Source organism: Schistocerca cancellata, chromosome 10 (genome assembly GCF_023864275.1).
Source record: "Schistocerca cancellata isolate TAMUIC-IGC-003103 chromosome 10, iqSchCanc2.1, whole genome shotgun sequence".
NCBI lineage: Eukaryota > Metazoa > Arthropoda > Insecta > Orthoptera > Acrididae > Schistocerca > Schistocerca cancellata.
This window is the reverse complement of record NC_064635.1, coordinates 105395175-105411380: the sequence shown is the minus strand read 5'-3', so window position 1 is coordinate 105411380 and position 16206 is coordinate 105395175. Positions and strand designations below refer to the sequence as shown.

The 16206-nt window shown below is 46.0% G+C and overlaps 1 protein-coding gene across 2 annotated transcripts in view; it reads left to right on the top strand.

The window, feature by feature from the left end:
• Nucleotides 1-5347: 5347 nt before the first annotated feature.
• LOC126106668 (mediator of RNA polymerase II transcription subunit 1-like) overlaps nucleotides 5348-16206 on the top strand; it is an 861203-nt gene continuing 850344 nt past the window's right edge. For both annotated transcript variants that reach the window (XM_049913034.1, XM_049913033.1), the window contains exon 1: nucleotides 5348-5925. The gene's annotated coding sequence lies outside the window, so the exon portion shown is untranslated. The remainder of the gene's footprint in view (nucleotides 5926-16206) is intronic.

Genomic DNA, 16206 nt, shown 5'->3' with positions numbered 1-16206 from the left:
TTCTGTTCTACTCGATGATTTCCCGTCTATCACTACGAACTGTGACCTGTCTGAGAGGAAGTCACGAATCCAGTCACACAACTGAGACGATACTCCATATGCAAGCAATATGATTAACTGTCGCTTGTGAAGAACGATATCAAAAGCGCATTTGGGCGCTAATGACCATAGAAGTTTTGCGCCCTAAAACCAAAAACAAAAAGATATCAAAAGCCTTCTGGAAATCTAGGGATGTGGAATCGATCTGAGATCCCTTGTCGACAGCAATCATTACTTAATGGGAACAAATAGCTAGCTGTGTTGCACAAGAACGATATTTTCTGAATCCCAATAAGTCATTTTCTTCAAGGTGACTCTAATGTTTGAGTACAGTATGTGCTCCAAAATCCTGCTACAAATTGAGGTCAGTGATATGGATCTTTAATTCAATGGGTTACTCCTATTTTCTTTCTTGAATATTGGTGTGACCTGTGCTACTTTCCAGTCATTAGGAACAGACCTTTCGTCATGTGAGCGGTTGTGTATGATTGCTAAGAAAGGAGCTATTGCGTCTGCATACTCTGAAAGGAACCTAATTGGTATACCATCTGGATCGGGTGACTTGCCTTTCTTAGGTGATTTGAGCTGTTTCGCAGCACCTAAGATATCTACTTTTACGTTACTCGTGCCAACAACTGATCTGGTTTCGAATTCTGGAATATTTACTTCATCTTCTTTCGTGAAGGAATTGCGGAAAACTGTATTTAGCAACTCCGCTTTAGTGGCACCATCATCGCTAACATTTCCATCGCTATCGCTCAGTGACGGTACTGACTGTTTTTTGCCACTGGAGTATACAAGACTGCAGGAGTATACAAGATAGTTTAGGCAAAATTTCGAATTGGTGTGGTGAATGACACATAGCTCTAAAAGTAGAAAATACAAGTTAACGCAGATGAGTAACAAAAACAATGCCGTAATATTCGAATACATCATTAGTACCGTGCTGCTTGACACAGTCACTTGGATTAAATTTGTAGGTGTAACGTTGCAAAGCGATATGAAATGGGTCGAGCTCGGAGTTGTAATAGAGAATGCGAATGGCCAATTTCGGTTTTTTGGGAGAATTTTAGGGAAGTGTGGCCCATCTGTATTGGAGACCGCGTCGAGGACCCATTCCTGCTCGAGTGCTTGGATCCGCGCCAAGTCGAATTGAGGGGAAGTTTACTATCTTTTGGTTGAAAAAATCTATTTTTTAAAAACATTGCATTTTTGGATCCATAAAAGTGTTTAGGATCCACCCTTGAAACGGTTTTTCTGAATACGGAACGGAAATGTTTGTTATTCACGGTTGAACAAAAAAATGCACCTGCCTGAAATCGGCCTTTTTCACGCACCAGTTTTTTTCTTTAGGTGCTTGGGAGGAAACACAAAATTCAAATGAAAGTCTAAAGCCGTGCGTTTGGATGTTAGCCCCCAAGCATTTGCATTCTGGTGCGAAGTCTGTGGAAATTGCGACTTTCTTGGCAGTGAGCAGCTTCAACGAAGGGTATTCAGCAATTCTGAAGACCATGACAACGATGGACGTCACCTTGGGAGTCTATTCGAAGTAGTTCGCTAAGCATTCGGACGACCACCGGTTCAAGCGGCCGAAAACCGCTTGTCACCGGCCGTACGAGCGGCTCTGGAGCAGCGCAGGATGGCCCAGATCGAGCAGAGAGCCCTCTATGAGGAAGAGGAAGGACTAGTTTATGGACCCGGAATAGCAGATTGAACATAAGTTGCATACTACTGCATTTATATGTAGTCAAAACTTCAAACGCGTTTTTCTCGAAATGACGTTTTTTTTTTTTATCGCGCTGTGTGGTAACTTCCAATCTACTGAACTGATTTGGCATGATTCTCTGTTTCCGACGAAGCTAACTAAATTGTCTAGGAGTTGTACCACTTTTATTCCGATCCGTCAACGATAAATATTTTTACTTGGCCGACAAAGTCGAAAAATAGATTTTGTTTTCAAATGGCCGCCATTTTGTTCCATATGGTCCAAATAACTTAAGCGGGGTACAAAAGAGTAATTAGGGCTCGTATGGAGGCATATAGACTGTCGTTTTTCTCTCGCTCCATTTGCGAGTGGAACAGGAAAGGGAATGCCTAGGAGTGGTTCAGAGTACCCTCCCGACGCACATCGTACAGTGGTTTGCGATATATGTATGTAGATGTAGAAGATGTAGGTATCCGCTAAAGACGGTTATTTACAAGACCCCGAAATGGCAGCTGTTAGTAGTTTAGTGCGTTATTAGACCAATGACAGCGATAGTCAGAGGGAAAATCTGTAAGTACCTGGTATGACCAGCATATCTGGTTTTACCTAACTCTCTCCTATGCCTGCTGTCCTGGTTGAAGGTGTTCTCATGTATTCTAATCTCTTCAGCACTCGTCTATGAATCTTTTTTTTTTCCTTTATTGTATTTCAATCCCCATTGGGGCGGGCTGGCAGCAGCATATGCGCTGCTCTTCAGCCAAAAGACATGGATCATACAATGGAAGACATTAAAAATAACAAAGGAGAAAATATTGTTTATAGAGATATAAAAAATGGGAGGAACATTATGAAGACAATAGATAAAGAGGGCAACTGTAAAATGGAAATAAAAGCCATAAAAAAGTAGCACACGTAAAAAAACCACACACTGGGACACTTAAAAGTACAGAAGGCAAAGCATGACCGGAGGATCAAAGTATCGATGGACAGTGTAGCACATAACAATCACTGACAGTAACACTATGTACAGCACACAATTAAAATCACAGCTCTCGATGCACAGGAGAACAGCACCAAACACAACACTGACGTAACACACTGATGATGTTGAACAAACAGAGGATCAGAAGCATGGAGATGTGGGAGAAGGGAAGAATGGTGGGAGGGATAAAGAGGGGGGGAGATGGGTGGGTGGCGCCCAAGAAGAGGGCTGGGAAAGGAATGATGTGGGAGGGAAAGAGGTGACGATGGGGCGCAGGGACTCGGAGGTGGTGGGGGAGGGGGAGGAGGAGGAAAAGATCTATAAATCTTTTTTTTTTTCCCTTTATTGTGTTTCAATTCCCCATCGGGGCGGGCTGGCAGCAGCATAGGCGCTGCTCTTCAGCCGAAAGACAGTACAAAACAATAGAAGACATTAAAAAACAGCAAAGGAGAGAATAAGGTGAACATAGATATAAAAAAGGGGGAACAGCATTGAAGACAAAACAAAACAAAACGGGGTGACTGTAAAATGGAGATAACAAAAAACTGTTTAAAAGTAGCACATATAAAAAGCCACACACGGCGACGGTTAAAAGAACACAAGGCACAGTATGACTGGAGCATAAAAGTAGCGACAGACGGCATAGCACATAACGTAACACTGACGGCGAACCTCAAGGCAGGACACAATTAAAATCACATCTCTTGACGCACACAGCACTAAACACAACACTGATGTGGCACACTGATGATGAGCAATACAGAGGATCTGCCAGGCGCTAGGAGATGAGGGAGACCTGAAGAAGGGAGGGGGTGGAAGAGATGGGGGAGGTGAGCAGGGGGCGCACGGGAGAGGGCCAGGTAGGGTGGGAAGGGGAGAGGCAGGTATGGGGTGAAGGGTCTCAGGGGAGGGGGGACGGAGGGAAATCCGCTCTGGGAGAAGAAGGAAAGAGGAAAGGGGGCCCTGGGGAGGGGGGGGGGAACAAGGCCAGGTTATAGTTGGAAGGAAGGGTAGATGTCACGGCGAAGTTCGTCATCCGGGAGGGGGAGGCGTTGGAAATTGCCCTGATGAAGGAGATGGAGGGTGTGGAGGTGGAGAGAGGGAGGGATACAGCGATAGAGGCGCGGCAACGGGCGGGGGGGTGGAGAGGAAGGAGGAAACCAGAGGGTGGGGGGGATCAAGTCTGCGAACAATGTACAGGATGCGATGTTGGAGGAACAGGAGGAGGTGGGGGAAGGGGATCAGTTCATACAGGAGCCGTGTGGGAGAAGGAAGGCGGATACGGAAGGCAAGGCGGAGCGCATGGCGTTCAAGGATTTGGAGGGCCGTGTAAAAGCGGGTGGGGGCGGAAATCCAGGCAACGCTGGCATAACAGAGGATAGGACGGATGAGGGATTTGTAGGTGTGGAGGATGGTCTATAAATCTTTTTTTTTTTTTAATTAATGGACTTGTAGTCCGGGGTGATATGTTACAATACAGCATCACCGGTCTATTGCGGTCTAACTGTGTTGGTGAGGCAGTAAATTTCCACAGGGCAGTGACTGCGTCACTGCAATTCACTTTGAAGGTGTGGCGGTGGGACTTGTAGTCCCGTACCACCCTCTGACGGTGATAGTACTACATGAGTCAGGCAGAAAACTTTGCCTAACATTGGCAGGTGAAGGTGTGGCGGTAGGACTTGTAGTCCCGTACATGTTTCCGAAGTATTTAATTTTGAAATCAGGTGCTCTTGAGCTGGGCACCCTATATATCCTTTAGTTCTCAGGTTTCGTTTCGAACTGGAGCGCCAAGTAATCATTAATCTCGTTCGAACGACGAAAATACATCAATCATCCAACATCATCCAAGCGTTCACTGGACGTCCTGAAAGAAAAACTGTTTCCTTTCAAGCTCCTACGGTCAGCGGAGACCGTAGTTTAGCCGGCGTCCGCAGCGCAGCGCTGCGGCATTGGTTCGGCCGCGGCTCGCTGGGACTTCGTCAGTTGTCGGCTGGCGCTCGAAGCATCGGGCGCTGTCGAATGTTTGCGGCCGGCACATTTGAATTCGTTCGCGACGCGTTGTCGAGTGCGCCGGCGCGTCAGCGCCTTCCCACAGAGTGAAGAAAAATCGGAGACTAATACGTAATACTGAGTGGCGTGCGTTGTTGAGCGCTGACGGGATTAAGAATATGTTGCGTGTACGTCGGTGTTTGCTGCAGAAGTGTGATCTGTGACTTCATCGTATTCGAAACTCCAGCTTTAACGCTTCAGTGATGTATAGTTGAAAGATTTATCCGAAGTTTGACGTAGTTTGTTAATTTACTAGTTCATTTTCTAATCTGCGTTCGTCAAACGTGGAGTGATAATTATTAGGGAAGCGAACAATTTCTTTTTTCCAATTTAGCATTACTACAATATTTCAATTAGAATCATGTTCAGCTTCGGGCATTACAACAAGAAACTGACTGAGAAAAGAGAAAGTACGTTCCATCAGAGATAGTCGCTGTATCTAAAAGACGTTTGGCTAGACATTAAGAAGCCGAGTTCAACAATTGATTGTTGCCACCGGAGAGGATATAGGGTGATGGAGCTCTGCACGTACAAAGAAAATACGATATTCCAGATATTTTCCACCTGTTATTTCCATTTAAAATAATACATCGAATAGTTATTGTGCTGCAGTCTGTGTAGGTAATCAAATTACACCAGTGATGGGGCAGAATATATTGTAAAGTGGTGTTCCAGTCCTTTTTTATATAATTCGTCGCTGCTGCTGAATTCGGGGCCAAAAATTCGACACGGCTGTCCGTTACCGAACTGAGTGGGATTCTGAGCTCTGCCGAGGCGGGGGAGATTTTTTGTGTCCCTATTTTATTGCTTTGGCTATCGGTGCCGAGGAAGTGGGCTAGAGGATACCGTATAATTACGTTCCGGTTGTTGACTCCCAGTGTTCCGTAACATTAGAAACTTAAAAGTGATGCCGTGTTTACTCGTGGATGTATAATTTTTATTACTCCCATTAAACAACGCTCGCCGTAAAAAGGACAGTTTCCGAGCGTCCATCGGCACTTTTTGTGCGTGTGTATGTTCCCACAGTCGGCGTAGGCGGTGCTTCGTACACTTTACCTGCGGACGTGTGTGAGTGCATACTGGATTACTGAAATCAACACTACGTGCTGTGGCAGTTTCATAGCGAAACTGTGAGCAGAACACATAGAAGGTAAGTAATATGTACTTAACATTTCTTCCCCTATTTTGTTTCATATGCGTGGGTGAACTGTGAAAATTGTGTTTCAATTTCCCTTAGCTCCGAATGTAATTGCAGCCTTCCGTTATTTACTTCTCATTATTTTCTACCTAACAGCCTGTAGCATGCCGGTAACTTTGCTACGCAAGAAGCTAATCATATTGTTCTTATTTAATTCTTAAGCAAACGGGCACCTGCGCCACAACAATGGGCAAGTCTTTTATGTGTGACGTCATATGCAGATGGCGTCTGGGATCTTTTTGTGTTTATTCCTTTTTATGTCATTTATTTCTTGTGGGTGATTGTGTTGCTTACAAACTAACCATACGGATTATTTCTGATGTTACAGCATTATGTAACAATTAACGTTGTTTATAAAGACTGACTACCCTGTTCGGAAGTAGGTGTAAGTCTCAAGAATGAGTGAAATTTTTTGTAATGACCACATCGGAAACATAGTATTACAGAGCAATGTTGTTGTACCTTGCTGTATACGATATCTCGATGTTCGTAAGTGACACTGAATTGAAAACCTAAACATCATACTTTTGCTAGGAAAATTGTTCACAAGATTTCTATTAAACTACTTAATCTCGCAACCCAGATTATTAAAAGAATCGTTCTGTCATGGCTAAAACAGCTTCTAACGTCTGCTTACTTTACAAATGAGTAAATGGCTCAAAGATTTGAAATTACGGATCTAAGAGAGAAAAATATAGAAAAGGTTTGAAATTATGCTTAAAATTTGTTTGAAATCTCTAAGCACATTGTTTCATTACGGAACGCTGGATGTGTATAGTCTGTGTAATTTGCTAGTATTTAGCGCATCTCATTGTTTATCGCGTCATATCTCCTGAACTATGTGTCATTCAATGGCATAAATTTGTAGGTACATTCAGTGGTATATGTAGACTCAGTCTGCAAAATGTGTTGCGAATGGTGCTAATAGTAAAGAAGTAATAAATTAAAACATCATGCATGGTGCTGAAGTTTTACTACAATCACAGCGAAAAATGTAGTAATTGGTAAACTTTTTCAGCAAGCAGAAGCTTAGAATTGTCTGAAATTATGTTTAAAGCTTTTTGAAAGTTGCTAAGTGCTCTCATTCTAAAAAAAGCTGGATGAATATACTACGATCAATTTGCAATCCGCCAGTTACGCAGCCTCGAGGCATATACTCAGTTTCTAACCCTAATGTCAGTAGTTCGTGATTTGCATCGCTAGCCCTCGATTTTGCGACCCCGTGTTCGATTTCCGGCAGCGTCGGGGATTTTTTCCACTTGGGTCTGTGTGTGTGTGTGTGTGTGTGTGTGTGTGTGTGTGCTGTCGTCCGTCATCGTTTCGTCTTCATCAACGCGCATGTCACCAAAGTGGGGTTATATAAAAACATTTGCACCATGCGGCCGATAACGCAGAAGGGGTCAAAAATGTTATCGCTCATTTCATTTCAAACTAAGATTTGTCTTTCTGTGTTAAGCCTTTGGCTTTAGATTATACCCCTTAATGAGTAGATTATGAGAGAATTTTATATTTTTGAAATCCGTCAATAATTATATAAAATACTGAAAATCAAATTTTGTTTTGCCCCTGGAAGGGACCTTGCTCCGAATTACTCGTGGATAAGTTGTATATATATATATATATATATATATATTCAACATGTGATTATCGAATATCATCTTTTCACATTCTAAGTCCGTTGCTACAGGATTTCGTTTTTACAATTTTTTAACAGATTTTACAATTATATTTAATGCTGACGCTATTAGCACTATTATGAGGGGCATTCAGTAAGTAATACGAAACACTGTTTTTTCTGATAGTAAGATGGTTTCATTCAGGATTCCAATAGACCATACTACTCCCCACTCTTTTGCCTACAAACTCCCATTTTTCAACATAACCTCCTTCCAATGCAACGGCTCCACGCCACCTTACTAGGAGAGCCTGTGTGTTCGCGTAGTACCATTCCACTGGTCGACGTAGGAGCCAACGTCTTGTTGCATCAACAACCTTCCCATTGGAAGGAAGTTGGCCGTGCCCTTTCAAAGGAACCATCCCGGCATTTGCCTGGAGCGATTTAGGGAAATCACGGAAAACCTAAATCAGGATGGCCGGACCAGGGTTTGAACTGGCGTCCTCCCGAATGCGAGCCCACTCTGCTAACCACTGCGCCACCCCGCTCGGTGTGTATAGCCTACATTAGTTTTTCACCTGCGCAAGGAGCTCACGGTAGACCCAAGTCCACACAGGGTGAATCAGCTGTCCCTACCGTTGTCGTTTTATGCAACCCTCAGTGTTATAGCTGGCCCTCATAAACCACGGATGAGATTTTCATGTTGCCTCGCTCGCTACGCGCGAACTGTTAGCCCTACAGAAAAAATGGGCAGAACCCTATTGTAGGAAATTTAATGGAGTCAAATTTTGTACTGGGACAAGTTTCCACTGAACACCACAGTTTTAGAGTCATTCAAGAAAAACATTCAAAAGAGAACAGACGCACCTCTACCCCACCATTCAGGATTTCTAGTATGTTTTTCGTAGCACTCCCTCCTACCACTGTACAAAATGTTGCGACTACACGAACTACTCCCGTTTTCGATCTTTTTTGGTCTCTATTGACTGGGCTATTACGACACTAGCGTAGTAGCCTAATTGGTTTTTAATTTAAACGTGCCCATCAGGGTAATGAACTAAAAATTACTTTTATAAACGTTACGCAAAAACTAATTACATTCGCAGTTTCATCCAAACTTAACCTTAACAAGCACAGTAGTTTCGTATGGACAAAGTTCAATTTCTCGCTGGGATTGCTCCATGTGACATCAGAAGAGAGGTCGCCGCTAACATTGAGAGGCATAAATCAAATACAGTGACCTCATATCCACTGTTTGGACATCAACCTGCCAAGCGAAGACTGAAGTCCAGGGAGAGTTTTATATCAACCTCACAGCCCTTAGAAGGATCAGTTGCGGCTACCCGACTCTCCACACAGATGCCAACACCTGTCAAACTGGATCACACCACAAGAGCCCCTGCCGCCTGGACACATGGAGAAGTGGGTCATCTGGTAGTCCTTGAACAGACTACGGACCGAAGTCGCATGATCGAGGGACAATCTCCTTAAATGGAACTTCCAACTGCCAACACAACACTGTGCGAATGCGATGAATTTCAGACAACCCGGCATCTGTTCAAATGTAACTCATGCCCAACCAGCTGTAGCACTCAATGCTATCACAGTTGCCCAATTCTGAGTAAATACTGTATAGTTTTCTTTGTATGTATTGTATTTGTGTTCGTTTTAGTGCACCTCTGACACAAATAAAGAAGAAGTAGTTTCATAGTCAGCAGGCTTGTCGTATGTTGTTGTTGTTGTGGTCTTCAGTCCAGAGAGTGGTTTGATGCAGCTCTCCATGCTACTCTATCCTGTGCAAACTTCATCATCTCCGAGTAACTACTGCAGCCTGCTGAATCTGCTTAGTGTATTCATCTATTGGCCTCCGATTTTTACCCTCCACGCTTCCCTCCGATACTAAATTGGTGACCCCTTGATGCTTCAGAACATGTGGTATCAACCGATCCCTTCTTCTAGTCAAGTTGTGCCACAAATTCCTCTTCTCCCCAATTCTATTCAGTACCTCCACGTTAGTTACGTGACCTACCCATCTAATCTTCAGCATTCTTCTGTAGCACCACATTTCGAAAGCTTCTATTCTCTTCTTGTCCAAACTATTTATCGTCCATGTTTCACTTCCATACATGGCTACACTCCATACAAATACTTTCCGAAACGACTTCCTGACACTTAAATCAATACTCGATGTTAACAAATGTCTCTTCTTCAGAAACGCTTTCTTTTCTATAGCCAGTCTACATTTTATATTCTCCCTACTTCGACTGTATTGCTTGACGTATACAAAGTTGTAATTGTTCATTTTACGTGTTCAAAATGGTTAAAATGGCTCTGAGCACTATGGGACTTAACTTCTGAGGTCATCAGGCCCCTAGAAATTAGAACTACTTAAACCTAACTAACCTAAGGACATCATATACATCCATGCCCGAGGCAGAATTCGAACCGGCGACCGTAGCAGCTGCGCGGTTCCAGACTGTAGCGCCTAGAACCGCTCGGCTACACTGGCCCTTTACGTGTTAAAATTCACAATGTTGTTAAGTGAAAGTTACACTGTGATCAATTTTACAATATTTAAATGCTCGTCTAAGCCGGTGACATGATAAGACCGGCATTTGAAGACCAAAAAAGGTCGAACGTGTAAAATAATCCGTGTAGTCGCAACTTTTCGTGCAGTGGTAGTAGGAAGTGCATGAATAACATACTAAACATCCTAACCGGAAACGGTTGAGTGTGGGCGTGGGGTCATTTGAAAATCACTTTTGTCCGTTTGTCTTTAAAAAATTCGAAAACAACGGCCTCTAGCGAAAACATATTACGGTACAAAATTTAGCTACATTAAATAGTTAGCGACCGAGAGAAAATGAAACCCTCGCGCGGGGTTTATGAAGGCCCGATATAACGTTGCGGATTGCATGAAACGACAGCGGTAGGGGCAGCTGAATCACCCTTTGCAGGGCGATTTTTCTAAATGGAGACAAACGTCAAGCCGGCCGTTGGTGGCCGAGCCGTTCTAGGCGCTTCAGTCTGGAACCGCGCTACGGTCGCAGGTTCGAATCCTGCCTCGGGCATGGATGTGTATGATGTCCTTAGGTTGGTTAGGTTTAAGTAGTTCGAAGTTCTAGGGGACTGATGACCTGAGATGTTAAGTCCCATAGTGCTCAGAGCCATTTGAACCATTTTTGAACAAACGTCAAGAAACGATCCCTGAGAGGATACGGAGTACGGCCGTAAATGCGTTCCAGGGGAGATGCACCCACTCTTTCATAGTGACTACCGCGTTAAGCACCAGACAGGTTGCTCGCCAGCATTGGGTAAGCCAGACGACCGTGTGGGTCATTTTCCGCGACAATGGCCACTAGCCATATCACTCTGACTTGTCTCCATGGTGACGAATTTGTCAATGGTTTATTGCACAGGCCACCACAGAGGTGGGATTTCTGTCACCTGTCCTATTCTCATATGAGACTGCCATTACTGGTGGTGGTATCATCAGCCTTCACAACACCCAACTGTGGGCTACGGAGACTCCGCACGGTATGGTGGCAGCGAGCCGTCAGTGCCATTTCGGCCTCAATGTATGGGCGGGGATTATTGGCGACTGCCACGTGGGATGTCCTTCCACAACGCCTCAGAGGTGGGTGACACTGATTTCCCTGCTGGAAGACGTGTCATTCGTGGTACGAAAGGTACTGTGACTACTACGAAAGGTACTGTGACTGATCGGGCTCCAGCTCACTGCCCTTCTGAGCACTGAGCTGAAACACTAGTACAGACAGAACTTTTCCACTTGCGTGGTGTGCTCTCATACAGTACTGGCCATTAAAATGGCATCATAATCTACTCTTAATACACCATTGGCCATTAAAATTGCTACACCAAGAAGAAATGCAGATGATAAACGGGTATTCATTGGACAAATATACTAGAACTGACATGTGATTACATTTTCACGGAATTGGGTTGCATAGATCCTGAGAAATCAGTATCCAGAGGAACCACCTCTGGCCGTAATAACGGCCTTGATACGCCTGGGCATTGAATCAAACAGTGTTTGGATGGCGTGTACAGGTACAGCTGCCCATGCAGCTTCAACACGATACCACAGTTCATCAAGAGTAGTGACTGGCGTACTGTGACGAGCCAGTTGCTCGGCCACCATTGAGCAGACGTTTGCAGTTGGTGAGAGACCTGGAAAATGTGCTGGCCACGGCAGCAGTCGAACCTTTTATGTATCCAGAAAGGCTCGTATAGGACCTGCAACATGCGGTCGTGCATTATCCTGCTGAAATGTAGGGTTTCGGAGGGATCGAATCAAGGGTAGAGTCGAGGGTCGTAACACATATGAAATGTAACGTCCACTGTTCAAAGTGCCGTCAATGCGAACAAGAGGTGACCGAGACGTGTAATCAGTGGCACCCCATACCATCACGCCGACTGATAAGCCAGTACGGCGATGACGAATACGCGCTTCCACTGTGCGTTCACCGCGATGTCGCCAAACACGGATGCGACCATCATGATGCTGTAAACACAACCTGGATTCATACGGAAAAATGACGTTTTGCCATTCGTGCACCCAGGTTCGTCGTCGAGTACACCATCGCAGGCGCTCCTGTCTGTGATGCGGCGTCAAGGGTAACCGCAGCCATGGTCTCCGATTTGATAGTCCATGCTGCTACAAACGTCGTGGAAATGTTCGTGTAGATGGTTGTTGTCTTGCAAACGTCCCCATCTGTTGACCCAGGGATCGAGACGTGGCTGCACGATCCGTTACAGCCATGCGGATAAGATGCCTGTCATCTCGACTGCTAGTGATATGAGGCCGTTGGGATCCACCACGGCGTTCCGTATTACCCTCCTGAACCCACCGATTTCATATTCTGCTAACAGTCATTGGATCTCGACCAACGCGAGCAGCAAGGTCGCGATACGATAAACTCGCAATCGCGATAGGCTACAATCCGACATTTATCAAAGTCTGAAACGTGATGGTATACATTTCTCCTCCTTACACGACGCATCACAACAACGTTTCACGAGGCAACGCCGGTCAAGTGCTGTTTGTGTATGAGAAATCGGTTGGAAAGTTTCCTCATGTCAGCACGTTGCCACCGGTGACAACCTTGTGTGAATGCTCTGAAAAGCTAATCATTTGCATATCACAGCATCTTCTTCCAGTCGGTTAAATTTCGCGTCTGTAGCACGTCATCTTCGTGGTGTAGCAATTTTAAACGCCAGTAGTGTATATGCTTTCAATCATTGAAACTTACACTGACCTTTTATCTCTATCCTCAAATGAGAACTTCCCTTCGAACGAATTTGTGGCTATACTGACATATGCCCATTTTTGCTGCTCCTAATCTTGCTGCAGTGGTAACACCCGTTCCCGTCACATCACCTGAATTAAGCACTGGCGGGCTGGGCTAGCACTTGGATGGGTTGGCCGAGCGCTGTTGGCAAGCTGGGTGCACTCAGCCCATGTGAGGCAAACTGAGGAGCTTCTTGATTGAGAAGTAGCGGCTCCGGTCTCGGAAGCTGACATACGGCCGGGAGAGTGTTGTGCTGACCATATGACCCTACATATCCGCATCCAGAGACGCCTGTGAGCTGAGGTTGACACGGCGGCCGGCCGCTACTGTTGGGCCTTCCAAGGCCTGTTCGGACGGAGCTAAGTTTATCTTCTCAGCGATCTACATCCACACATATTTCACAAGCCACCGTACGTTCTCTGGCGGAGGTTTACTTTACCGATACTAGTCATACCCAGTTCTACTCGCGAACAGAGCAAGCGAAAAATAACTGTCTGTATGCCTTCGTGCGAGGCCTAATTTGTCATCGTGGTCATTCCGTGAAATATACGTTGGTGGCGGTAGAATTGTCCTTCAGTGAGCTTCAAATGCTTGTTCTTTTAATTTTCTCAGTAGTGTTCCTCGATAAGAACGTCACCTCCCCTCCATGTGTTCCTATTTGAGAACCAAAGCATCTCCGTAATACTTCTGCGTCATATTATACACTCCTGGAAATGGAAAAAAGAACACATTGACACCGGTGTGTCAGACCCACCATACTTGCTCCGGACACTGCGAGAGGGCTGTACAAGCAATGATCACACGCACGGCACAGCGGACACACCAGGAACCGCGGTGTTGGCCGTCGAATGGCGCTAGCTGCGCAGCATTTGTGCACCGCCGCCGTCAGTGTCAGCCAGTTTGCCGTGGCATACGGAGCTCCATCGCAGTCTTTAACACTGGTAGCATGCCGCGACAGCGTGGACGTGAACCGTATGTGCAGTTGACGGACTTTGAGCGATGGCGTATAGTGGGCATGCGGGAGGCCGGGTGGACGTACCGCCGAATTGCTCAACACGTGGGGCGTGAGGACTCCACAGTACATCGATGTTGTCGCCAGTGGTCGGCGGAAGGTGCACGTGCCCGTCGACCTGGGACCGGACCGCAGCGACGCACGGATGCACGCCAAGACCGTAGGATCCTACGCAGTGCCGTAGGGGACCGCACCGCCACTTCCCAGCAAATTAGGGACACTGTTGCTCCTGGGGTATCGGCGAGGACCATTCGCAACCGTCTCCATGAAGCTGGGCTACGGTCCCGTACACCGTTAGGCCGTCTTCCGCTCACGCCCCAACATCGTGCAGCCCGCCTCCAGTGGTGTCGCGACAGGCGTGAATGGAGGGACGAATGGAGACGTGTCGTCTTCAGCGATGAGAGTCGCTTCTGCCTTGGTGCCAATGATGGTCGTATGCGTGTTTGGCGCCGTGCAGGTGAGCGCCACAATCAGGACTGCATACGACCGAGGCACACAGGGCCAACACCCGGCATCATGGTGTGGGGAGCGATCTCCTACACTGGCCGTACACCACTGGTGATCGTCGAGGGGACACTGAATAGTGCACGGTACATCCAAACCGTCATCGAACCCATCGTTCTACCATTCCTAGACCGGCAAGGGAACTTGCTGTTCCAACAGGACAATGCACGTCCGCATGTTTCCCGTGCCACCCAACGTGCTCTAGAAGGTGTAAGTCAACTACCCTGGCCAGCAAGATCTCCGGATCTGTCCCCCATTGAGCATGTGTGGGACTGGATGAAGCGTCGTCTCACGCGGTCTGCACGTCCAGCACGAACGCTGGTCCAACTGAGGCGCCAGGTGGAAATGGCATGGCAAGCCGTTCCACAGGACTACATCCAGCATCTCTACGATCGTCTCCATGGGAGAATAGCAGCCTGCATTGCTGCGAAAGGTGGATATACACTGTACTAGTGCCGACATTGTGCATGCTCTGTTGCCTGTGTCTATGTGCCTGTGGTTCTGTCAGTGTAATCATGTGATGTATCTGACCCCAGGAATGTGTCAATAAAGTTTCCCCTTCCTGGGACAATGAATTCACGGTGTTCTTATTTCAATTTCCAGGAGTGTATGAATGTATAGTGTCTGTTCTTTCGGAGATGTCCGAAAGAGCAGACATAACGCAGAATCCGCAGCTGTTATACATTACATGTAATTGCATAATGTACGTATGGACACCTCGGCTGCATAAAATTGTTCTCAAATTGACCATGGTTTCGACAGGTCTAACGCGGTCTTCATCAGAATAGAAATTACATAGGATTACATGTAATCACACCATGGGTGAAAAACATCAACCTATGGTATGATTACATATAATCCTATGTTATTTTTATTCTGATGAATCCGCCTTAGAGCTGTCGAAACCATGGTCAATTTGACAACACTTTTATGCAGACTTGGTGGCTATACGTGCATTCTCTAAAGTTAACGCACCGTTGCTGGACTTCAGCCTATAACAATGTTTAAAATTTCAGTATATGGAGATTGAAGGTGGAGACGGAAAGAAGGGAAGGGAAAGGAAAGGGGGAGGTTCATTGCTGTCAGCTGTATAGGGACACACGGAATCAGCGGCGACGAATGAAAGTGCGTACTGGATCCAGGATCACTTGCTTTTAGGCAAGCGCTAACCACTGCGCCACTTGGGATTTGATTGCAGTGCGGCCACCTTCTTGAGTGCGGATGCACAGATACGTCCGATTTCCTGTGGTAATCTCAGAAAGCGAACATGGAAGAAATTGACAGGGGAGGGGATGCGGATAGGGTTGCACTCGGCGGGAATGTCGACCGGCGGTGACGCGTGCCGACATAGTCAGCGCAGTTGCGATAACGCTATGTCCCGTGTGGTACAGTGATTAAAGCACCTGCCTAATAAACAGAAGATTTCGGGTTCGAATCCCGGTCCGGTACACATTTTTACTCGTCGCCGCTCATGTTGTGATGCAGCTGACAACAGTTATCCTGTCCTTTTCCTTTACTTTCTTCCCGTCTCCACCTTCAATTTACATACTTGCGTGTCAATCGAGCCAACTAGTAACAAATCTAGCAGCTCATCTCTGAATTGCTTCGATGTGCTCCTTTAATCCGACTTGTTCAGGATCCCAAACAGTCGAGCGGTACTCAAGAGTGTCCTATATGCCGTCTCCTCTACGAATGGACCACACTTCCCTAAAATTCTCCCAACAAACCAAAGTCCACCATTCGCCTTCCCTACCACAGTCCCTGCATGCTCGTTCTATTTCATATCGCTT